Here is a 21,702-nt window from a genome sequence, read left to right as displayed (position 1 = left end):
AATGGCTGAGAAAAGAATTGTGCTGAATAGAATAACTATTTCTGTCTGTGTATCTTTTTTGTAACTTAAGGTTTTGCCTAGAGGGGTTCTCTATGTTTTTGAATCTAATTACCCTGTAAGATATCTACCATCCTGATTTTACAGGGGGGATTTCTTTATTTCTATTTACTTCTATTTTTTTATTAAAAGTCTTCTTGTAAAACACTGAATGCTTTTTCATTGTTCTCAGATCCAAGGGTTTGGGTCTGTGGTCACCTATGCAAATTGGTGAGGCTTTTTATCCAACATTTCCCAGGAAAGGGGGGGTGCAAGTGTTGGGAGGATTGTTCATTGTTCTTAAGATCCAAGGGTCTGGGTCTGTAGTCACCTAGGCAAATTGGTGAGGCTTTTTACCAAACCTTGTCCAGGAAGTGGGGTGCAAGGTTTTGGGAAGTATTTTGGGGGGAAGGACGCGTCCAAACAGCTCTTCCCCAGTAACCAGTATTAGTTTGGTGGTGGTAGCGGCCAGTCCAAGGATAACGGGTGTAATATTTTGTACCTTGGGGAAGTTTTGACCTAAGCTGGTAAAGATAAGCTTAGGAGGTTTTTCATGCAGGTCCCCACATCTGTACCCTAGAGTTCAGAGTGGGGGAGGAACCTTGACATGGTGGCAGCGGTGGGATTAACCTGAAATCATTTTGAGATCCAGTTGAGATTTTTTGAACTAGAAATACAGATTTTAAAAAGGAATTTTTAGGAAGTCCAGAAAGCAGCTTTGAAACTGAAAGCAGCTTGGTTTCTCTCTGCTTTGTGGCCAAGCAGAGACAAAAGGGGATTATCTTGTGAATTGCAGGTTTTCTTTGCCTGGAGGCAGGGTACTTAACTCCTGCAGGGAAATTCACAGTCTTCCAACCCAGAGGTTTTTTTTTTTCTTTTCTTCCTAAAAGTAAATAGGGGGTGTGTGCTCTACCCATTTGCCTGGAGACAAAAGTGGCAGGGTTTTTTTTAGGATTTTGATTTTTTTTTGTTTTACAAGGAGCACAGGTTTGAAAATAATTTTTTTTTTCTTTGGGCTGGGTAAGCAGGTTTCCAAGTAGTTGGAGGTTTTTTGCTTTAATTTGGGCCCAGAGCAGAGACAAGGGAATTGTCTTTTTCTGTAGGCTGACAATCACTATCAGAGAATAGGTATTCTATTCCAGCACAGCAAAATTTTACAGCCAAGTTTTGTTTGTTTATTTCTAAACCTCGGGTGTAAAGTTAGTTAAAAACAGAGAGGTTAGAATGGCCAAATCCTCGGCTCGACTACAGCTGGAATTAGCCAAATTTCAGGCTGAGGAAAAACAAAGGGAACATGAAAGACAGATAGAACTCAAGCGGCTGGAGAAGGAGGTACAGGAGGCTGCCCACAAGAGGGAAATGGAGGCAAGGAAGCATGTGGAGGAGATGGAGAGGATAAAGGCCCAGCAGAATATACCAACAAACCCTAGCAATCCTTCTCCAGGTACCACTTCCCATCCCAGAAAGTTCCCCACCTACAAGGCAGGTGATGATACTGAGGCCTTCTTAGAAAACTTCGAAAGGGCCTGCCTTGGGTACAACATCTCTACTGACCAATACATGGTAGAGCTGAGGCCGCAGCTCAGTGGACCCTTAGCTGAGGTGGCAGCTGAAATGCCTAAAGAACATATGAACAAGTATGAACTGTTTAAATCCAAGGCGAGAGTCAGAATGGGGATAACACCCGAGCAGTCTCGTCAGAGGTTCCGAGCCCTAAGGTGGAAACCAGACATGTCATTTACCCGACATGCCTACCACATTGTGAAACATTGGGATGCCTGGATATCAGGAGCAAGTGTTGAATCTCCAGTAAATTTGCCCTTCCTAATGCAAATGGAACAATTCTTAGAGGGTGTTCCTGAGGAAATAGAAAGATACATCCTAGATGGGAAACCCAAAACTGTAATCGAGGCAGGAGAGATTGGAGCCAGATGGGTGGAGGTGGCAGAGAAGAAGAAAACTGGTCGCAGTTGGAGCGGAGACCAGAAGGGACCACCCCAGACCACACCCTATTACCGGGGGCCGCCCAAAGCCCCACCTACCTCCCAAAGAACCCTCCAGACCCCTTATCGTCCCACCACCCCGTTCTCCAGCAACCCACCTCGCCCCGGTGACCCGTCAACTGGACGATGTTTTAAATGTAACAAGCTGGGGCATGTAAAGGCCAACTGCCCCAAGAACCCCAACAGATTACAGTTCATTGCACCGGAATCACACCAGAGGTCCACAGGCCCAGATACCTCCCAGATACCCTTGGAGCGGAGGGAAACTGTGAGTGTGGGCGGGAAGAAGGTCACCGCGTGGAGGGACACCGGAGCACAAGTGTCAGCTATCCATGCTTCCTTAGTGGACCCCAATTTAATCAACCCAGAGATCCAAGTGACGATTCAACCCTTCAAGTCCAACTCTTTCAATTTGCCTACAGCCAAGTTGCCTGTCCAGTACAAGGGCTGGTCAGGAATGTGGACTTTTGCAGTCTATGATGATTATCCCATCCCCATGCTGTTGGGGGAAGACTTGGCCAATCACGTGAAGCAGGCCAAGAGGGTGGGAATGGTCACCCGCAGCCAGGCTAAACAAGCCGTGAGGCCTAGCTCTGTTCCGGAAACTTCTATCAGGACCCGGTCAGAGGTGATGGACCTGGACCCCAGGCCAATGTCTGCAACAGCAGTAGTGGATCCAGTCCCAGAGACCCAGACGGAACCAGTCCCAGAACCGGAACCAGCCGAACAACCAACACCAGACCCCGTGTCAGCACTGAATCCAGTACTTGCAACCTCAACACCAGAGGGCCCCACCGAACCTGAACTGGCAGCAGCCGATAACCCTACACAAGAGGCTCAGCCGGAGCCAGAATCCCAACATAGTGCACCAGCGGAGAGCGGTTCACAGTCAACAGAAACAGCTCCATCCCCTATATCGCTTCCAGAGGGACCAAGCCTAGGTCCACAATCCCATGAGGAACTGATGTCTCCAGCATCAAGGGAACAGTTCCAGACCGAACAGGAAGCAGATGAAAGCCTCCAGAGAGCTTGGACGGCGGCACGGAGCAACCCACCGCCTCTCAGCTCTTCTAATCGATCCAGGTTTGTTGTAGAAAGAGGACTTTTATACAAGGAAACTCTTTCTGGTGGACACCAGGAAGACTGGCATCCTCAGAGACAGTTGGTAGTTCCAACTAAATACCGGGCCAAGCTCTTGAGCTTAGCCCATGATCACCCTAGTGGCCATGCTGGGGTGAACAGGACCAAAGACCGTTTGGGGGGATCATTCCACTGGGAGGGAATGGGCAAGGATGTTTCTACCTATGTCCAGTCTTGTGAGGTGTGCCAAAGAGTGGGAAAACCCCAAGACCAGGTCAAAGCCCCTCTCCAGCCACTCCCCATCATTGAAGTTCCATTTCAGCGAGTAGCTGTGGATATTCTGGGTCCTTTTCCGAAAAAGACACCCAGAGGAAAGCAGTACATACTGACTTTCATGGATTTTGCCACCCGATGGCCGGAAGCAGTAGCTCTAAGCAACACCAGGGCTAAAAGTGTGTGTCAGGCACTAGCAGACATTTTTGCCAGGGTAGGTTGGTCCTCCGACATCCTCACAGATGCAGGGACTAATTTCCTGGCAGGAACTATGAAAAACCTTTGGGAAGCTCATGGGGTAAATCACTTGGTTGCCACTCCTTACCATCATCAAACAAATGGCATGGTGGAGAAGTTTAATGGAACTTTGGGGGCCATGATACGTAAATTCGTAAATGAGCACTCCAATGATTGGGACCTAGTATTGCAGCAGTTGCTCTTTGCCTACAGAGCTGTACCACATCCCAGTTTAGGGTTTTCCCCATTTGAACTTGTATATGGCCGTGAGGTTAAGGGGCCATTGCAGTTGGTGAAGCAGCAATGGGAGGGATTTACACCTTCTCCAGGAACTAACATTCTGGACTTTGTAACCAACCTACAAAACACCCTCCGAACCTCTTTAGCCCTTGCTAGAGAAAACTTACAGGATGCTCAAAAAGAGCAAAAAGCCTGGTATGATAAACATGCCAGAGAGCGTTCCTTCAAAGTAGGAGACCAGGTCATGGTCTTAAAGGCGCTCCAGGCCCATAAAATGGAAGCATCGTGGGAAGGGCCATTCGTGGTCCAGGAGCGCCTGGGAGCTGTTAATTATCTCATAGCATTCCCCACCTCCAACCGAAAGCCTAAGATGTATCATATTAATTCTCTAAAGCCCTTTTATTCCAGAGAATTAAAGGTTTGTCAGTTTACAGCCCAGGGAGGAGACGACGCTGAGTGGCCTGAAGGTGTCTATTACGAAGGGAAATGTGCTGGTGGTGTGGAAGAGGTGAACCTCTCCATGACCCTTGGGCGTATGCAGCGACAGCAGATCCAGGAGCTGTGCACTAGCTACGCGCCAACGTTCTCAGCCACCCCAGGACTGACTGAACGGGCATACCACTCCATTGACACAGGTAATGCTCACCCAATTAGGGTCCACCGGGTGTCTCCTCAAGCTAAAACTGCTATAGAACGGGAGATCCAGGATATGTTACAGATGGGTGTAATCCGCCCCTCTGAAAGTGCATGGGCATCTCCAGTGGTTCTAGTTCCCAAACCAGATGGGGAAATACGTTTTTGCGTGGACTACCGTAAGCTAAATGCTGTAACTCGCCCAGACAACTATCCAATGCCACGCACTGATGAACTATTAGAGAAACTGGGACGGGCCCAGTTCATCTCTACCTTGGACTTAACCAAGGGGTACTGGCAGGTACCGCTAGATGAATCTGCCAAGGAAAGGTCAGCCTTCATCACACATCTCGGGCTGTATGAATTTAATGTACTCCCTTTTGGGCTGCGAAATGCACCCGCCACTTTCCAAAGACTTGTAGATGGTCTCCTAGCGGGATTAGGAGAATATGCAGTCGCCTACCTTGACGATGTGGCCATATTTTTGGATTCCTGGGCAGACCACCTGGAACATCTACAAAAAGTCCTTGAGCGCATAAGGGAGGCAGGACTAACTGTTAAGGCTAAGAAGTGTCAAATAGGCCTAAACAGAGTGACTTACCTTGGACACCAGGTGGGTCAAGGAACTATCAGCCCCCTACAGGCCAAAGTGGATGCTATCCAAAAGTGGCCTGTCCCAAAGTCAAAGAAACAGGTTCAATCCTTCTTAGGCTTGGCCGGTTATTACAGACGATTTGTACCGCACTACAGCCAAATCGCTGCCCCACTGACAGACCTAACCAAAAAGAAACAGCCAAATGCTGTTCAGTGGACCGGAAAGTGTCAGAAGGCCTTTAACAAGCTTAAAGCGACACTCATGTCTGACCCTGTACTAAGGGCCCCAGACTTTGACAAACCGTTCCTAGTAACCACAGATGCATCCGAGCGTGGTGTGGGAGCAGTTTTAATGCAGAAAGGACCTGATCAAGAATTCCACCCTGTAGTGTTTCTCAGCAAAAAACTGTCTGAGAGGGAAAGCAACTGGTCAGTCACTGAAAAAGAATGTTATGCCATTGTCTACGCTCTGGAAAAGCTACGCCCATATGTTTGGGGACGGCGTTTCCACCTGCAAACCGACCATGCTGCACTAAAGTGGCTTCACACCGTTAAAGAAACTAACAAAAAACTTCTTCGGTGGAGTTTAGCTCTCCAAGATTTTGATTTCAACATCCAACACATCTCAGGAGCTTCTAACAAAGTGGCTGATGCACTCTCCCGTGAAAGTTTCCCAGAATCAACTGGTTAAAATCGTCCTTGAGATGTGGAAAATATTGTTGGTCTTTATGTACTTGGTAGTATATTTAGAGATGCATGTGTCTTATTAACTCTGTTTTCCTAGAGCTCCAGGAAGAAATCCCAGCCAGTGTTTCACCCTAGCTGAGATTTGGGGGGCGTGTCATAAAAATAAAGGGAAGGGTAAACCCCTTTGAAATCCCTCCTGGCCAGGGGAAAGCTCCTCTCACCTGTAAAGGGTTAAGAAGCTAAAGGTAACCTTGCTGGCACCTGACCAAAATGACCAATGAGGAGACAAGATACTTTCAAAAGCTGGGAGGAGGGAGAGAAACAAAGGGTCTGTGTCTGTCTGTAGTCGTCTTGGCCGGGGACAGAACAGGAATGGAGTCTTAGAACTTTTAGTAAGTAATCTAGCTAGGTATGTGTTAGATTATGATTTCTTTAAATGGCTGAGAAAAGAATTGTGCTGAATAGAATAACTATTTCTGTCTGTGTATCTTTTTTGTAACTTAAGGTTTTGCCTAGAGGGGTTCTCTATGTTTTTGAATCTAATTACCCTGTAAGATATCTACCATCCTGACTTTACAGGGGGGATTTCTTTATTTCTATTTACTTCTATTTTTTATTAAAAGTCTTCTTGTAAAACACTGAATGCTTTTTCATTGTTCTCAGATCCAAGGGTTTGGGTCTGTGGTCACCTATGCAAATTGGTGAGGCTTTTTATCCAACATTTCCCAGGAAAGGGGGGGTGCAAGTGTTGGGAGGATTGTTCATTGTTCTTAAGATCCAAGGGTCTGGGTCTGTAGTCACCTAGGCAAATTGGTGAGGCTTTTTACCAAACCTTGTCCAGGAAGTGGGGTGCAAGGTTTTGGGAAGTATTTTGGGGGGAAGGACGCGTCCAAACAGCTCTTCCCCAGTAACCAGTATTAGTTTGGTGGTGGTAGCGGCCAGTCCAAGGATAACGGGTGTAATATTTTGTACCTTGGGGAAGTTTTGACCTAAGCTGGTAAAGATAAGCTTAGGAGGTTTTTCATGCAGGTCCCCACATCTGTACCCTAGAGTTCAGAGTGGGGGAGGAACCTTGACAGTATTGATAACTGGAGGATAGCTAATGTATGATGATTTTTTTTTTTTAAAGAGATCAGAGGCGATCCTCATCCCACTGCGGGTTACCAAAAAAACCTACAACATCTGCTCAAGAAACTTCCTGAAAAAGCACAAGAACAAATCTGCACAGACACCCCTAGGACCCCAACCAGGGATATTCTATCTGGTACCCAAGATTCATAAACCTGGAAATCCTGGATGCCCCATCATCTCAGGCATTGGCACCCTGACAGCAGGATTGTCTGGCTATGTAGACTCCCTCCTCAGGCCCTACGCTACAAGCACTCCCAGCTATCTTCGAGACACCACTGACTTCCTGAGGGAACTACAATCCATCGGTGATCTTCCAAAAAACACCATCCTGGTCACTATGGATGTAGAAGCCCTCTACACCAACATTCCACACAAAGATGGACTACAAGCCGTCAAGAACACTATACCCGATAATGTCACGGCTAACCTGGTGGCTGAACTTCGTGACTTTGTCTTCACCCATAACTATTTTACATTTGGGGACAATGTATACCTTCAAGTCAGCGGCACTGCTGTGGGTACCCGCATGGCCCCACAGTATGCCAACATTTTTATGGCTAACTTAGAACAACACTTCCTCAGCTCTCGTCCCCTAACGCCCCTACTCGCACTACATTGTTGACAACTTCATCATCTGGACCCATGGAAAAGAAGCCCTTGAGGAATTCCACCATGATTTCAACAATTTCCATCCCACCATCAACCTCAGCCTGGACCAGTCCACACAAGAGATCCACTTCCTGGACACTACGGTGCTAATAAGCGACGGTCACATAAACACCACCCTATACCGGAAACCTACTGACCACTATTCCTACCTATATGCCTCCAGCTTTCATCCAGACCACACCACACCACACGATCCATTGTCTACAGCCAAGCTCTAAGATACAACTGCATTTGCTCCAACCCCTCAGACAGAGACAAACACCTACAAGATCTCTATCAAGCATTCTTACAACTACAATACCAACCTGCTGAAGTGAAGAAACAGATTGACAGAGCCAGAAGAGTACCCAGAAGTTACCTACTACAGGACAGGCCCAACAAAGAAAATAACAGAACGCCACTAGCCGTCACCTTCAGCCCCCAACTAAAACCTCTCCAACGCATCATCAAGGATCTATAACCTATCTTGAAGGATGACCCATCACTCTCACAGATCTTGGGAGACAGGCCAGTCCTTGTTTACAGACAGCCCCCCAACCTGAAGCAAATACTCACCAGCAACCACACACCGCACAACAAAACCACTAACCCAGGAACCTATCCTTGCGACAAAGCCCATTGCCAACCGTGTCCACATATCTATTCAGGGGACACCATCATAGGGCCTAATCACATCAGCCACACTATCAGAGGCTCGTTCACCTGCACATCTACCAATGTGATATATGCCATCATGTGCCAGCAATGCCCGTCTGCCATGTACATTGGTCAAACTGGAGAGTCTCTACGTAAAAGAATAAATGGACACAAATCAGACATCAAGAATTATAACATTCATAAACCAGTCGGAGAACGCTTCAATCTCTCTGGTCACTCGATTACAGACCTAAAGGTTGCAATATTACAACAAAAAGACTTCAAAAACAGACTTCAACGAGAGACTGCTGAATTGGAATTAATTTTCAAACTGGATACAATTAACTTAGGCTTGAATAGAGACTGGGAGTAGTTGTGTCATTACACAAAGTAAAACTATTTCCCCATGTTTATTTCCTCCCTCCACCCCGCACTGTTCCTCAGATGTTCTTGTCAACTGCTGGAAATGGCCCACCTTGATTATCACTACAAAAGGTTCCCTCTCCCTCCCTCCTCCCCCTCCTGCTGGTAATAGCTCACCTTAAGTGATCACTCTGGTTACAGTGTGTATGGTAACACCCATTGTTTCATGTTCTCTTTGTATATAAATCTCCCCATTGTATTTTCCACTGAATGCATCTGATGAAGTGAGCTGTAGCTCACGAAAGCTTATGCTCAAATAAATTGGTTAGTCTCTAAGGTGCCACAAGTACTCCTTTTCTTTTTGCCATAGACTTGTCATCCCCCCTTTAGACCACTGACATGGCGGTGGGTGAACCATAGTATCGGGCAGGCTAGTTCCCAGCCCAGCCCACCCCTTCCACCTGAGGCCCTGCCCCTCCTGTCCCCCTTCCCCCACGGAATCCTAGAGTGCCCCCCACAGACGCCAGCCCTGCCAAGCCCCGGGCAGCCTAAGCACCTCCAGCCCCAGAGTGCCCGGTGGGCAGCGCGTGTCTGCCCCAGCCCCAGAGCGCTGAATGGGGCGTAAACGCTCCCCTAGCCCCGGAGCATCTGCCATGCGGCACGCGGCCCCCCCCCCCCACAAACCCGAAGCCCCAGCCACCCAGGTCGCAGCTGCCCTAGCCCCAGCAGGCTTCCCAGAAGATGCCAACTAGCGGGAAGCAGGAGGGGACCTAGGGGCAGAGCGTGGGACTGTTTGAGGAGGCACAGCCTTCCCCGCCTATGCTACCCACTGCCCATGACCACTGAGCCAGAATCCAAAGGCCAGAGTGAGTCTGGATGTTCAGTGACACAAAAGTCGTAGCTTCTGCTGGAGAGCAACCTAGATAGAGCCGCTACCTGCCTTTCGCTTCAGCGCTTTTTTCTCTTGGGGTGAGACCCCTTAGCCTTTCTTCAGCCAGGAAGTATTCACAAGGCAGTTTAACATCATGCCCAGGACGGCTACACGCTGAGGCTAAAGCCCTGCTCTTGGCAAAAATGCCACAGGCTGTGTCATAATGAGCGTCGGGAGCTTGCTTTTTCATGCCATGCAAAAGAAGATAGCTCCAGCAGCAGAGGAGAGTGCTCATCACCAGGCTGCAGAATATACATTCATTATTGACTCAGAAGGAAGGCTGTCATCCTGCTGCACAGCCAGAACCACTTCCTGCAGTACCCACATGTTCCTTTCAGTGGTAGCCTGACCCTGCATAGTTTGTAAGATCTGATGTAAGCATAATGCAAAGTACCTTGCTGTAAGGTCATAATGAATGGCAGCCAGGGACAGTGCCCATTCTGTAGCAAAATATTTAAAATTTTTCCACTCTGTTCCTGCAATATGTCAGAATGGTAGTTAACCGTGACCGGCAATGGGGAAAATTTGATTTGAGTCTTCTAATATGATGATATGTATAAGGACTGAAAGGGTTTGTTTTGTTTAATTACATTAGTATTTCAGGTCAGTATGGGGACAGTATGGGGACTGGAGTAGCAGATACATTATTGCAGCTGGTGCGAAAATGGGAGAAATGTTCCCATTTTTCATAATAGTGTAATAGCTTGTTATTAGGAGTCATTGATGCAATTATTGGATTTAGAGACTAATTATGGATTCTCCTAATCATGCAGGGAAACCTTAGTTAAGTTCCTTTTGTGTTGCAAAGCAGCTAAGCAAAAAGGAAGATTGGCACCCAGATGCATGACTTTCAGACTTTGTAGTCTTAGAGGTGGGGCTAGAGGCTAGATCAAGGGCCATGTGTTGAGCTACCAGTTGTTACAGAAAGCCTGTGTGTTCAACTGCAGTTGGTTTTGGCTATGAGTCTTTATGGGTCTGTGGAGTGAGGCAGAGGAAGAAAGCTGCTTCTTTGGGACAGAGCAGTGGTGCCTGTGTTCCTGAATGGGGTTTGTTACCACACCTGTTTCAGAAAACAGGACCTGTGTATATCTTGTACATAAACAAATAGAAGGTTGTATTTGCTTACTGCAGTGTCACCAATTTTTGCTCCAAACAGGAAACTGGTTCACAAAGACCTGTTACCGCTTGGAGAGGCAACATTAACATTATTTTGACAGCAATTTTCTGAACAGGTCTAAAAATTGTGACATGCTAACTGAGAGACTGAAGTCTCAGCAACTGACGGGATTTGCATCAGACTGTTTAAAACTGTGCGAGTTCAAAAATCAAGAGTCAGGCCCCAAAGAAATCATGAGATTGGCTTAAAAATCATGAGATATTTTACCTGTGGAACTCATTGTCCAGGGACCAGAGACAGATTAAAATTTACTGGGGCCCTGGACACATAGAACATTTGGGCCCCTATTAAAAACACGAATATATCAGAACGCATTAATACAAAGACTCCATTCACTGTTTACACACTGCATTAATAATGAAGCAAATCATATCCCAGTTCATAATACCTAAATTAACTGCTCAATGTTTCCTCATAGACAATGAATATGGTTAGATATTATCCATACCATAACACAAAGATGTTCACTGCTAATCTAGACAACACTGGTATTGTAAGAATCAGTAATTCAGAGGTCAACAAGTGGTTCTTGCATCTCCCCCAATTTTCTTAAACCTGACCCTTATGCAGGGGGAGACCCTCATCAGCAGCTGCGATTCTTGCTGGTAGCCGTTTTGACAGTTTTCGCTAAAATACTTAATTAACTTTTGGAAAAATAAATAAATATACACATATACATGTCCAAATCATTGCAATTTATTTAAGTACGGTTTTTCTTTTTGCAGACTCAGTAATAAAAATGTACAGTTGTCTCTATTCTTTACTATACCTAAACAGAATAGAAACACAATTAAGGTGCTTTGCATGTTTTTTTCTTTTTTGTTGTTACTACTTTTGCTTTTTTGGTTGTTGTTTTTTTTTTTTTTAAGACTTCCTACCTGGTAAGTCAGCTGCTGTGAAAAGTGATACTTGTATGTTAATATCACTTTTCACAGCATCCCAGCTAGCTACTAAGTCTGCTGTGAAAAGTGACATTAACAAACATACAAATATCACTTTTCACAGCAGACTTACTAAGCCCTGGCAAGCCCAGGGACAAATTAAGCCCTGGATGGGGAGGTGGGCAGGGAGGCAGCAGGAGCCAGGCGTGATGCGGGTAGGGTAACCAGATGGCAAATGTGAAAAAGCGGGACAGTGGGTGGGGGGTAATTGGTGCCTATATAAGAAAAAGCCCCAAATATCGGGATTGTCCCTATAAAATCAGGACATCTGGTCTCCCTAGATGCAGCGAATGGATAGGGGCCAGAGGCCATGGGCAGGAGTGGGAGGAGACAGGGCGGCAGTGAGGGCCAGGGTCGATTGGGGGTTTGAGCCCAGGGCCAGCACCCACCGCCAAATGGCCGGGGGCTAGAGCTTGGGGCTGGAGCCGGAAGCACCGCGACCAGATCGTGGGGCCCAAGCCAAAGTCCTGCAGCGGGGGAAGGAGCATGCCGCCTAAGCTCAGTGTTGGAGGAGGCAGTAGGGGCCAGGGGTGATGGGGGTGGGGTGGGGAGGGGATGGGGGTGGCAGTTGGGGCCAGGAGCAGCGGGTGGGGGGTTGAACCCAGGGCCAGCACCCACTGCTGCATGGCTGGGTGTTGGAGCTGGAGAAGGCAGCGAGGGTCAGGGACAATGGGGGTAGTGGGGTACTGAGCCTGGCGCCAGACCCCACTGCCGCATGGACAGGAGCTGGAGAAGGCAGTGGGGACAAGGGGCGATGGGGGAGGGGTGATGAGCCTGGGGCTGGAACCCAGGCCCCTGTGGCTGGGGAACAGAGCCTGCCACTGCACAGCCAAAGCCTGGGGCAGGAAGGCAGAGGAAGGCAGAGGGAGCCAGAGGCGACGGCGGGAAGGTGGGGAGGTTAAAGCCCAGGGCCAGAGCCTGCTGCAATGTGGCCGGATCCCAAAGCCTGCAGTCGGGATCCCAGGATCCGAGCCTGAAGCCTCACTGCTGAAGTCTGGGCCCCACAGCCAGACCTGGGGCCCCCCAAACTGGCCAGGGCCCCTGGGCACGGGCCCCATGGGCCAGTGCGTTAATCCACTGCTGCAGGGGATGTTGGGAAGTCCAAAAGTATAAGCTGGGACTGGACAATGGGATGGATCACTCGATAATTGCTATGTTTTGTTAATTTGCTCTGAAGTATCTGGCACTGGCCACTGTTGGAAGACAGGATACTGGACTATTGGTCTGACCCAGTGTGGCCATTCTTATGTTATTAAAAATAACAAATTTTTGGTTCTTTTTTTCCAGTTTCTGAGCCTTGAGGGGGCACTTGAGTCATGTTTTCTAGCTTTTCTATGCAACCACTTGCTATTTTTTAAAATGAAACCTGAGATTCACACTCAGTCTGCTGATTCCAGCAGATGGGGCTTCCAGCCAACACTGTGAAGCCCTGGGATAGAGTGGCGAGAGTTGGCGTTCGTTAACGTCTCTTTAACGAGGGAGTGCTTGCACGGAGGGATGGTTTTGTGGGATGAGCACCTGCCCCCTGCATGCTTAGGAAAGGGGAGAAAGCTCTGAATCCGTGCATTAGATTAGACCCCAGGGCAGGGGCAGGGAGGCTGGACTTGATTGTTCTGAGCTCCTTAAGGCGATAGACCAAGTACTGTCAGAACACTAGTAAAAGAAGGGGCTGTTCGCGGCTGAACATGCTGGGTGTTGGCCTCTACAGCTTCTGGTGATATTGGGAAGGGGTCAGTGGGTGTCACATCATGAGGCCCCTCATCAACCCAGGCCAGGGCACCTGAGTGTCTGTGGTGGGACCCCTCATGGTGGGGGAGTGGGTACATGGCTATTTTTGTCTTTTTTCCCCCACCCCCTTATTTTTTACTCGCTGTCTTGTAGAAGGTACCAGTTTCCTTTATTTTAACCCCCCTTTAAAAAAAAAAAATCACGGTCATTGCCCAACCGTTGCCCATGGCAACAAGGGCACTTCCGCCCTAATCCAAGATGGCGGCGCCGCGCGGCGCTCTACCTGCGGCGGTGGCGCTCTCGATGGTGTGGCGGAGGCCTGTGGGTGGGGAGTCCCGTGACGGGTCGGTGCGCGGTGACGGCGGCCGGCAGGGGGCCGGCAGGGCCGGGCTTGAGAGTGGCTGAGGAGGATGGCGGATCCCTCACGGTAAGTGGGGCTGGGGCGGTGAGCCGAGGGGCTGGGCAGTCGCGGGTGGGGGCAGGGCGGGAGGCAGGGGTCACCGAGGGAAGGTTGTGCGGAGAGGCGGGGGGCTGGGCTGGGGAGTAGGAGGGGGCTGGGCGGTTGGCACGGCGAAGCGAGCTGGGGTGTGAGATGGGAGCTTGGGGTGCGGAGAGGAACTCGGTGGGGTTGCAGCAGGGGGCGCGAATAGGGGGCTGCGGAGTGGAGGGATTCGGGAGTGGGGGTGGGGTTAGGGAAGAGGGGGCGAGGGAAGAGGGGGCGGGGGATGGGGATGGGGTTAGGGAAGAGGGGGCGGGGGTGGAGGGGGCTGGGGGGGTTAGGAAGAGGGGGGCTGAGGAGGTGGAGGGAAGAGGGGGCGGGGTGGAGGGGGCTGGGGGGGTTAGGAAGAGGGGGGCTGAGGAGGTGGAGGGAAGAGGGGGTTGAGGGTGGAGGGGGCTGGGGGGGTTAGGAAGAGGGGGGCTGAGGAGGTGGAGGGAAGAGGGGGTTGAGGGTGGGAGGTGGAGGGAAGAGGGGGCTGAGGGTGGGGGGTGGAGGGAGTTGGGGGTTAGGAGGCTGGTGAATGGAGGGGATCGGATATGGGGGCTGGGGAATGGAGGGGTTTGAAGATGGGGAATAGGGGCTGGAGGGGGTGCGCTAGTAGGGCTGTGGGGGGACAGCTGAGGGATGGGGTGCGGGGGGCTGCGTTTGGAGGGGAAGTCAGTGGCAGTGGCGAGAGAAGGGACGGGAGAGGCTGCTGTGGTGGTGACAGGGTTGTGGAGTATGTTCTGTAGCACTGGCCACAGAAACTCTCACATCTCTTGCTGCTGCCAGGGAGAGCCTGTAGGTGGAGGAGTCTCGGCTCCGGGCTGTGCTGAGGCTGCCGTTGCTGACAGCAGGCAGGGGTTGGGCCTAAAAGGCAGCAAGACAGAAGAAGCAGGAACAACAGCCGAGATGGTAGAGAGCAGAAGCAGGAAGCCCCAAACACAAAGGCACTAAGGCCCCTTTATGAGCAGGTAAAACAGGCTTATTGGGAGAAGGGGGGTGTGTGGAGGTGGTGGATATTGGTTCTGAAATAAAATGCCATGGTGTCATGCTTTAAAAATATATCTTTTATTTGCTCCCTCCCCACCCCCGCTATAAACAAAGTGAGGGGTGTTGTCAGCTTTATAATTATTAGGGGAAACCCTTTCTAGAGACTGGTTATGGACAGGTTCAAACACTTGCAGGAGACAAACATAGCAGTCATCAGTAAAAAAATATATTGTGTGTTGCCCCCTGGTTTGCAGGGAACAATGTTAATAAATCTTTGCCTGGAATTTGTTTGCTAGCTATGGTACAGATCAGCTGTGTAGCCTCTAGGTTTATGAGCAGGTGGGATAAACTCAAATTACTGCATATTGTGTGTGAATTTTTTTAGTGTATAGTTAGCACTTAATTGGTGGTGTCTGCCCTCCCTGCATTTTGGGATACTATTTTATGATACATCTTCTTCATATAGTAAAATGGTGAAAAATATTAAAAAAAATAAGGAAGCACAGTTTTTACAATACTGTCTTTCCTCTAACCAAAACATTGTGAGCAGGCTGAAGAGAAATTAAAGATGCTTTATGTATGTGCTTAGTAACAACTGACATACAGAGTAATGATTACCTGACGTTAGGGTAATCATTACATCTACAGTACTATGTGGTTGTGCTAGCTATCCCTCTCCCCCCATCTTTTCATATAGGTGTGACATTTCCCTGTTTCACGGCATTTATTTTGTGGCAATTCTGTTGGAGCCATACAAACAGCCTCTCTTTAAAAACATGTATTCTGCAATCAAATAATTTTTGTATCTGAACTGTAGATGTGTTGTGAAGAACATTTAGTGACAGCTTCTTATACACATGTGGTTGTAAAAAGTGTGTTCATTGTCTATGTAAATTACACAAATATATCTTTAAGTCACTAGAGAGTTATAGTAATCATAATTGTATTGCATTGTTGCACATACTTGACTATGGTTGTGTTTGTATGTGGACTACGTAGCAGTTCAGCATGACAAGTTTAATGGAGAAATACTGCGTTCAGACTGCACATGGATTTATAAGAGTAGATATGGAAATTTTTAAAAAAGTCTTTATATATAAAATTAAAAAGTAGTAAAAGATTATGCTAATTGTAATTTTAGTTAATGTATTTGAAATTGATATAGACTGTGAAAGCATGCATTTTATGTAATTATGCATGCGTGTGCACAAAGACCTTTTCACGGCAGAATATTAACGATTGAGTTTTAATTGCATGTATTGTAATTGCTGCAGTAGTGACACAGTCTCAGCCTTCTGGAACCAAAAATTACTGAAACAAAAATTAGCCAATGATTTTTTGACAAATTACTTTGGTGTCTTTATATATAAACTATTTACTTGTTTCTAATAAAGAAAAAATCACACCCTTAAAAATCATACACTCTTCATGGAACTATTGATCTAACTATCTTCGGGTATTATTGGGTGCATCTATTTATAAAATTAAGGGCCTGAAGAAGGTGGTGGTCATATTAAGTAATACAACATGTACAGCCATATTTTAAGCATAGCTTGTATAATGATCTCAATATAACCCTAGGCTGATTTATGAAAAGGATTTCTGCATCTTGAAAGTTTAATATTGCATTGTAAATACATTCCAATTTTAAAAAATACCCTAATTGTCAATTCTTGTTAAAAAGATTTGAGCTTGAATATTTTGATTTCCTGTTTGGTTAATCTTGAGCTCTGAGCAAGTAAAATGAAAGATTTAGGAGGTTGCAGCTGGATCCTTTCAGTTCATGTTAAACATATATATATATATATATATATATATATATATATATATATATATATATACTTGTTTTGCTGAGGTGCTGGATTTCTGTAGATGTAACAAGTGAAATGATCAGGAAACAATCACCTCCGTATAATCTGATGATAAAGCAAGATGATTTTGAACAAAAAACATCATTGATGTGTCTTGGATTCCTCATTTGAAAAGGGAAAGCTTTTTCCATGTTTTGTCAGAATCAGAGCAACATAACATTCCCTATTCTACTTTTTATAGAAATGTAAAGCAGAATCCCCTACATCACATAACAGCAGAGGTAGGATTGGTAAATAGTACTGGTTGTGGCTAGCTGCTGATCCTGGTATAATTCTGTCTTCCCAACATGACTGATCAGTAAGGCAAGAGATATGGGGAGGGGCATTCCTTTGTTATCTTGACAATTAAATCACACTAATGGAAGTACTCTACTTTAAGAACACTAGATTATTGAAAGGCTTCCATCTGACCAGTGAATAATTTTTGTAGCTTTCTGCATGTGGTTTTCTTTTAACATTTTCATTGTGTGCGCTCCAATTAGGAAATTCTTGGATTTATTGTTACATGATCATGGCTTTCTATGAAATGAGCGTTTCTGCTGAAAGAATGTGTGATGGTCCTTATTTCAGTATTGTCATCATGAAGTAACTGTTCACTAGTGTGTGTGTGTGTGTGTAATATATGTACACCATGTCTAGGACTGTTTAGTAAAGAACGTTAGGTATGTACATGTACATATTTTAACGGGATTAAGAATGTAAAACTAGACAGGGATCAAATTTTACATTGGTATCAGGCTTGTCTAATAGATATCTAAAGATTGGGGGGGAAGATGTGCTCAGGGTCCAAGGATAGTATATTTTTGGAAAGATTGCATTTTACAATAGGGGAATAAAATTTTCACTGGGAGAGTATTTGAACATTTCAGATGTGGCTAAAATATCAGCCTTTATAATTTAAATTTGAATGATAATTAAATACAGAAAATTCTCCCTTGCTACTGGCTTTTCCGAACTTCTGAGGAATGATGAAGAATTGCTCTCCACGCTAATTGTGCTTGGTAGGTGAGGTGCTGGGGATTGTCTCTTTCCTCTTCCCTCCACCTAGCTCCAGCTGGGATGGTTCACTCAATTATTTCCTTCTCCCATCAGATTCTGATGGCTGTTTCTCTTTTCCCATCTTTAGGTAGGTGTTGGCTTTTTCAGTGTCTTTCAGAGGAGCTTGACGCTTGCTGTGTCTGGTACAGGTTACCTTGGTAGTGTGGGACCACTGTGAGGCTTCTTGCTACATCCCTGGTGTGTGTGTGTGTGTGTGTGTGTGTGGTGGTGGTGGGGGGTTTGTTAGGTAAACGTTATGTTGCACTAGCCCAGACGTTAATTTAACCCACTGTTGGGAAGTCCTGTTAACAAGCCCTGATGATTGATCAGCAGGTTTTCTGAAATTATTTGAAGTTCATTATGTGTACTTGTTTCCTGGGGTGGTGGTTTGTGGATGCTTTTTGGATTGAAGAAATCCTTGTATTTTTCCCTTTTTCTTTTTTATATCCATATATTTAATTTTGCTTACACATTGCGTTGTGCTTCATCTTGGAGGAGATGACTGCATTTCTTTATGGAAATATTTTTGGTGGAGGAGGAAAAGAACTGATGATATGGAAGAATTAACAGCTTGTAAAGACTAAAATAATCCTTGTTTACATTACAATTACCCTGTCTGACAATACTGCATATTTTCTGTGTGTCTGAAATACAGTTTGGTATGTTACAAAATGTATTGAGATACAACTTGTAGCATTTGATGATAAAGTAATATTTAAGGTACTAACATTTTTATATTCACTGTGCCTGCACTATCAAGGTCTGATGTTTCTTAGGTAACATAGTACTAAACCTCTCTTTAAATAGGGGCATATTCTGAAATCAAACTCTGTTCAGCAAAGTAATTCTTTATAAAGAGATGGCTCTAATTACAAAGGAGTTGTACAGTTGTTAACCTCTAGGTAATATATGTGCTTCTCTTTAAAAATAAATAGATTGTGCTGTGTTTGTAATTTTTTTTTTTTTTAAAACCTCAGACTTCACATCAGAGAGTTAATTTCAGCCCCAGTAAAGATCAGTACAGAGTAAGAAGGATCTGTGGTATATTGTAAGGAAAATATTATAGTACATAATCTCGTAAAGTGATACATACTGCTCAGAGCTAAAACATGCTAGGATATCCTGAAGTAGTATAAATTGGTCCCACGGTGGACGCTCAAAGAGCTCTTTTAATGATTTTGGCATGACTGTATCCTTAGTTCTTTTAGCATTTTGTTGGTTTACTGTTAATTATTTAGACACATCACAGTCCTTTGAAAAGTAAGAAACAGGAAAAGCTTGAACAGTTTTAACTTTTCCTTCTGAGTTCCCTTCCTATGTGTGCCAAAGGATAGCTTGTAGTCTGTGTGCCTGTGATGTTAAAGTGCATCTTTGTTTTCTAAATATATATTGAATTTTAAGTTGCGTAAATATGTACCCCTTTTGTTGTGAACATTCTTGTGCCGAAGAGTACACTTCATCATATGAAAATCATGTAAATATATTTTGAAAAGTTTATATTTAAAACTTGACACTTGGCTGCAAGTGGCAATCATCTTGCTAAAAGAGATATTGTGACGCAAGCCATATGGGAGCCTAAATGTTCATCATGGGAAATGTGATGTTCAGAGCAAATTGGATGTAGTTTACTCTTACCTTTCTCATACCAGTTCTTTGTGTGCCTATGGCTGCCTCCTAAAGTGGCACACATCCAAAGTGTGGGCAGGGTATATGATGTGATCCATAAGACAATATGCTTGTAGAATCATGATGATTACACAGACATGGTCTGGTTCAGTGGACCTGTGTACCCCAGTACTCAGAGGCTTATCATTATGTATGGATTCTGATTGTTCGTTCTTTTGGCATTATATATAGACCACAGAAACTGTGCACCTTTATATAGGTTTCAGAGTAACAGCCATGTTAGTCTGTATTCACAAAAAGAAAAGGAGTACTTGTGGCACCTTAGAGACTAACCAATTTATTTGAGCATAAGCGAGCTGTAGCTCACGAAAGCTTATGCTCAAATAAATTGGTTAGTCTCTAAGGTGCCACAAGTACTCCTTTTCTTTTTGCACCATATATAGACTTTTTAATACCTTACACATTTACATTATAATGGCTGCCTAAATACTGCAGCACATCTTGGTTCACTCTCACTGCCTAGCCTGTTGATGTTTTAAAATAGACTCTTTATTTGAACATAGATCTTGTTCATGGCTGGCACTGTTTTAGAAGGAGGTTCTGAAGCACGTCATTAAGTGGTGAAGCCTGTTTGTGATGAGGTACAGTTTTCATTTGTCCGTGTTCCAGTCTCCCACCCTTTCTGCCCACATGTTGATATAGGCACTTGGAGATAAAACAACTTTTTTTTAAGCATAAGTGATTCTTTTCAGCAACTATTTCCGAAACTGTTTTATAGATGAGGTTGCAGAACTGTTGTTTACTTGGAACCTGCTTCTGCATTTCTTGCGTACCCCAAACTCCTGTAGATTTCACTGGGAATGCTGAGTGTGCAAAGAATGCAGAATCAGGCTCCCTTGTTGTTTAGGTAGTATGGTAATAAAGTCTACATCTTATGATTAACGTTGCTAAAGGCATTCTTCGTTTCTGTTGATTGTATCTATGCACTGATATGACTGAACCCAGGCACAATTTATGAGAACTGAAGGGGACAGGTGCTCTCTCTGTTATGAGGTTCCTTTTCAGAGCTGTTAAGTGGTGTTAACTAGCGTGCCATTTACCTGACTGTATTGGTGAGCAGATGTTCTGTGTTGTTTTGCTAGCATAAAATACCAATTTTTGCCAGTTTGAATTTAGTTATCATCATCATCAAGGCAAATCCCAAAGAGATGTGGCCTCCTTGCAGATCAAGCACTGCCTGGCTTGATCTCTGGTTAGGTTCTTACAGTGGTTTGGCTGAGTATTCACTTTGTCTGTCAATGGCAATCTTATTGCACCACTGAAGTTTTGGGGGCCCTCATGATTGCTAGTCATGTAGGGACAAAATGCAGTTAATTAAAAATTCAGTTTCCTTAGATAGTGCCTTATCGTGTGTGGCAACAATATATATAGGGAGACAGAATTACATAGCAAGTAGTTATCTATATTGTTTTGCTTAATCAACTCTAATTTTAGGGTTCACTCTTTTACATTGTCTTTGTAAGCTGATGTAAACAACACCCCAAAATGATAGGCATGTTTGATCCGTTGAGCTTTTCCCATTTCTAAATGTCTAATGTAAGTAAATTGGCATGTTTAAATATGTAAAAGCTCCTTGAATAATATGACAAGGGGATAGCTAAGAAATTTCGTGAAATAAGGACTGGTCCTGTTGTTGGAATTAAAGATGTCTAATTATTAACATCTGGGAGGGCCTCAACTTGCAAGTGTCAAATATTGCAAAACCATAAAATTTCTCTCAGCTCTCCTGCAGTCATGAACCTCTCAATAGTGTCCTGCAAAGTGCTGCCAAAAAGGTGTAATAGATATTACTTGAACATTTCATTTTTAACAGTGTTCGTGACAGTGAAATCTTGCAGTGTGAATACCAGGAGTTTAGATGAAGTAACTATGGTGACAGCAATCATTTCCATGAAGTATTAGATTCAAGAGTATTCAGTGAAGGACTAAAAATAATCTTGCAACCAAGAGACTGAGAAACTTTAGCCGATCTTCTGAATTTTCATGCGCATTTGGATTTTAATTATTTCTAGTGTAACACATGTAACCTTGCTGTGGTGTCTTGAGGAACATAGCACAACTGGTTACCAGTTCTGCCATGGGATTTTCAGATCATTAGATCTAGACTATCTGTACTCAAAATCACTGCTAGAAACTGAATAATCTCTTTAAATGAAAGCTTGAATTCTTAGAACCACCACCAGCCCCTACAGTTTATGTAGATTAACATGTTTTTAAAAGTTTCAGAGTAGCAGCCGTGTTAGTCTGTATTCGCAAAAAGAAAAGGAGGACTTGTGG

At 45.2% G+C, this 21,702-nt stretch overlaps 1 protein-coding gene across 5 annotated transcripts in view; it reads left to right on the top strand.

Moving 5' to 3' along the window:
- The first annotated feature begins 13,681 nt into the window (after positions 1-13,681).
- The window catches only part of SHOC2 (SHOC2 leucine rich repeat scaffold protein), a 107,123-nt gene continuing 99,102 nt past the window's right edge, over positions 13,682-21,702 (top strand). For 4 of the 5 annotated variants that reach the window (XM_073354385.1, XM_073354382.1, XM_073354386.1 and 1 more), the window contains exon 1: positions 13,682-13,786. The gene's annotated coding sequence lies outside the window, so the exon portion shown is untranslated. Of the gene's footprint in view, positions 13,787-14,629; positions 14,812-21,702 lie in introns of all 5 variants that reach the window. The other variant, XM_073354383.1, reaches the window with a different exon arrangement.

Source organism: Lepidochelys kempii, chromosome 7, assembly GCF_965140265.1.
Source record: "Lepidochelys kempii isolate rLepKem1 chromosome 7, rLepKem1.hap2, whole genome shotgun sequence".
Classification (NCBI taxonomy): domain Eukaryota; kingdom Metazoa; phylum Chordata; order Testudines; family Cheloniidae; genus Lepidochelys; species Lepidochelys kempii.
The sequence above is the reverse complement of the archived record's forward strand: the minus strand, read 5'-3'. Positions and strand labels throughout refer to the sequence as shown.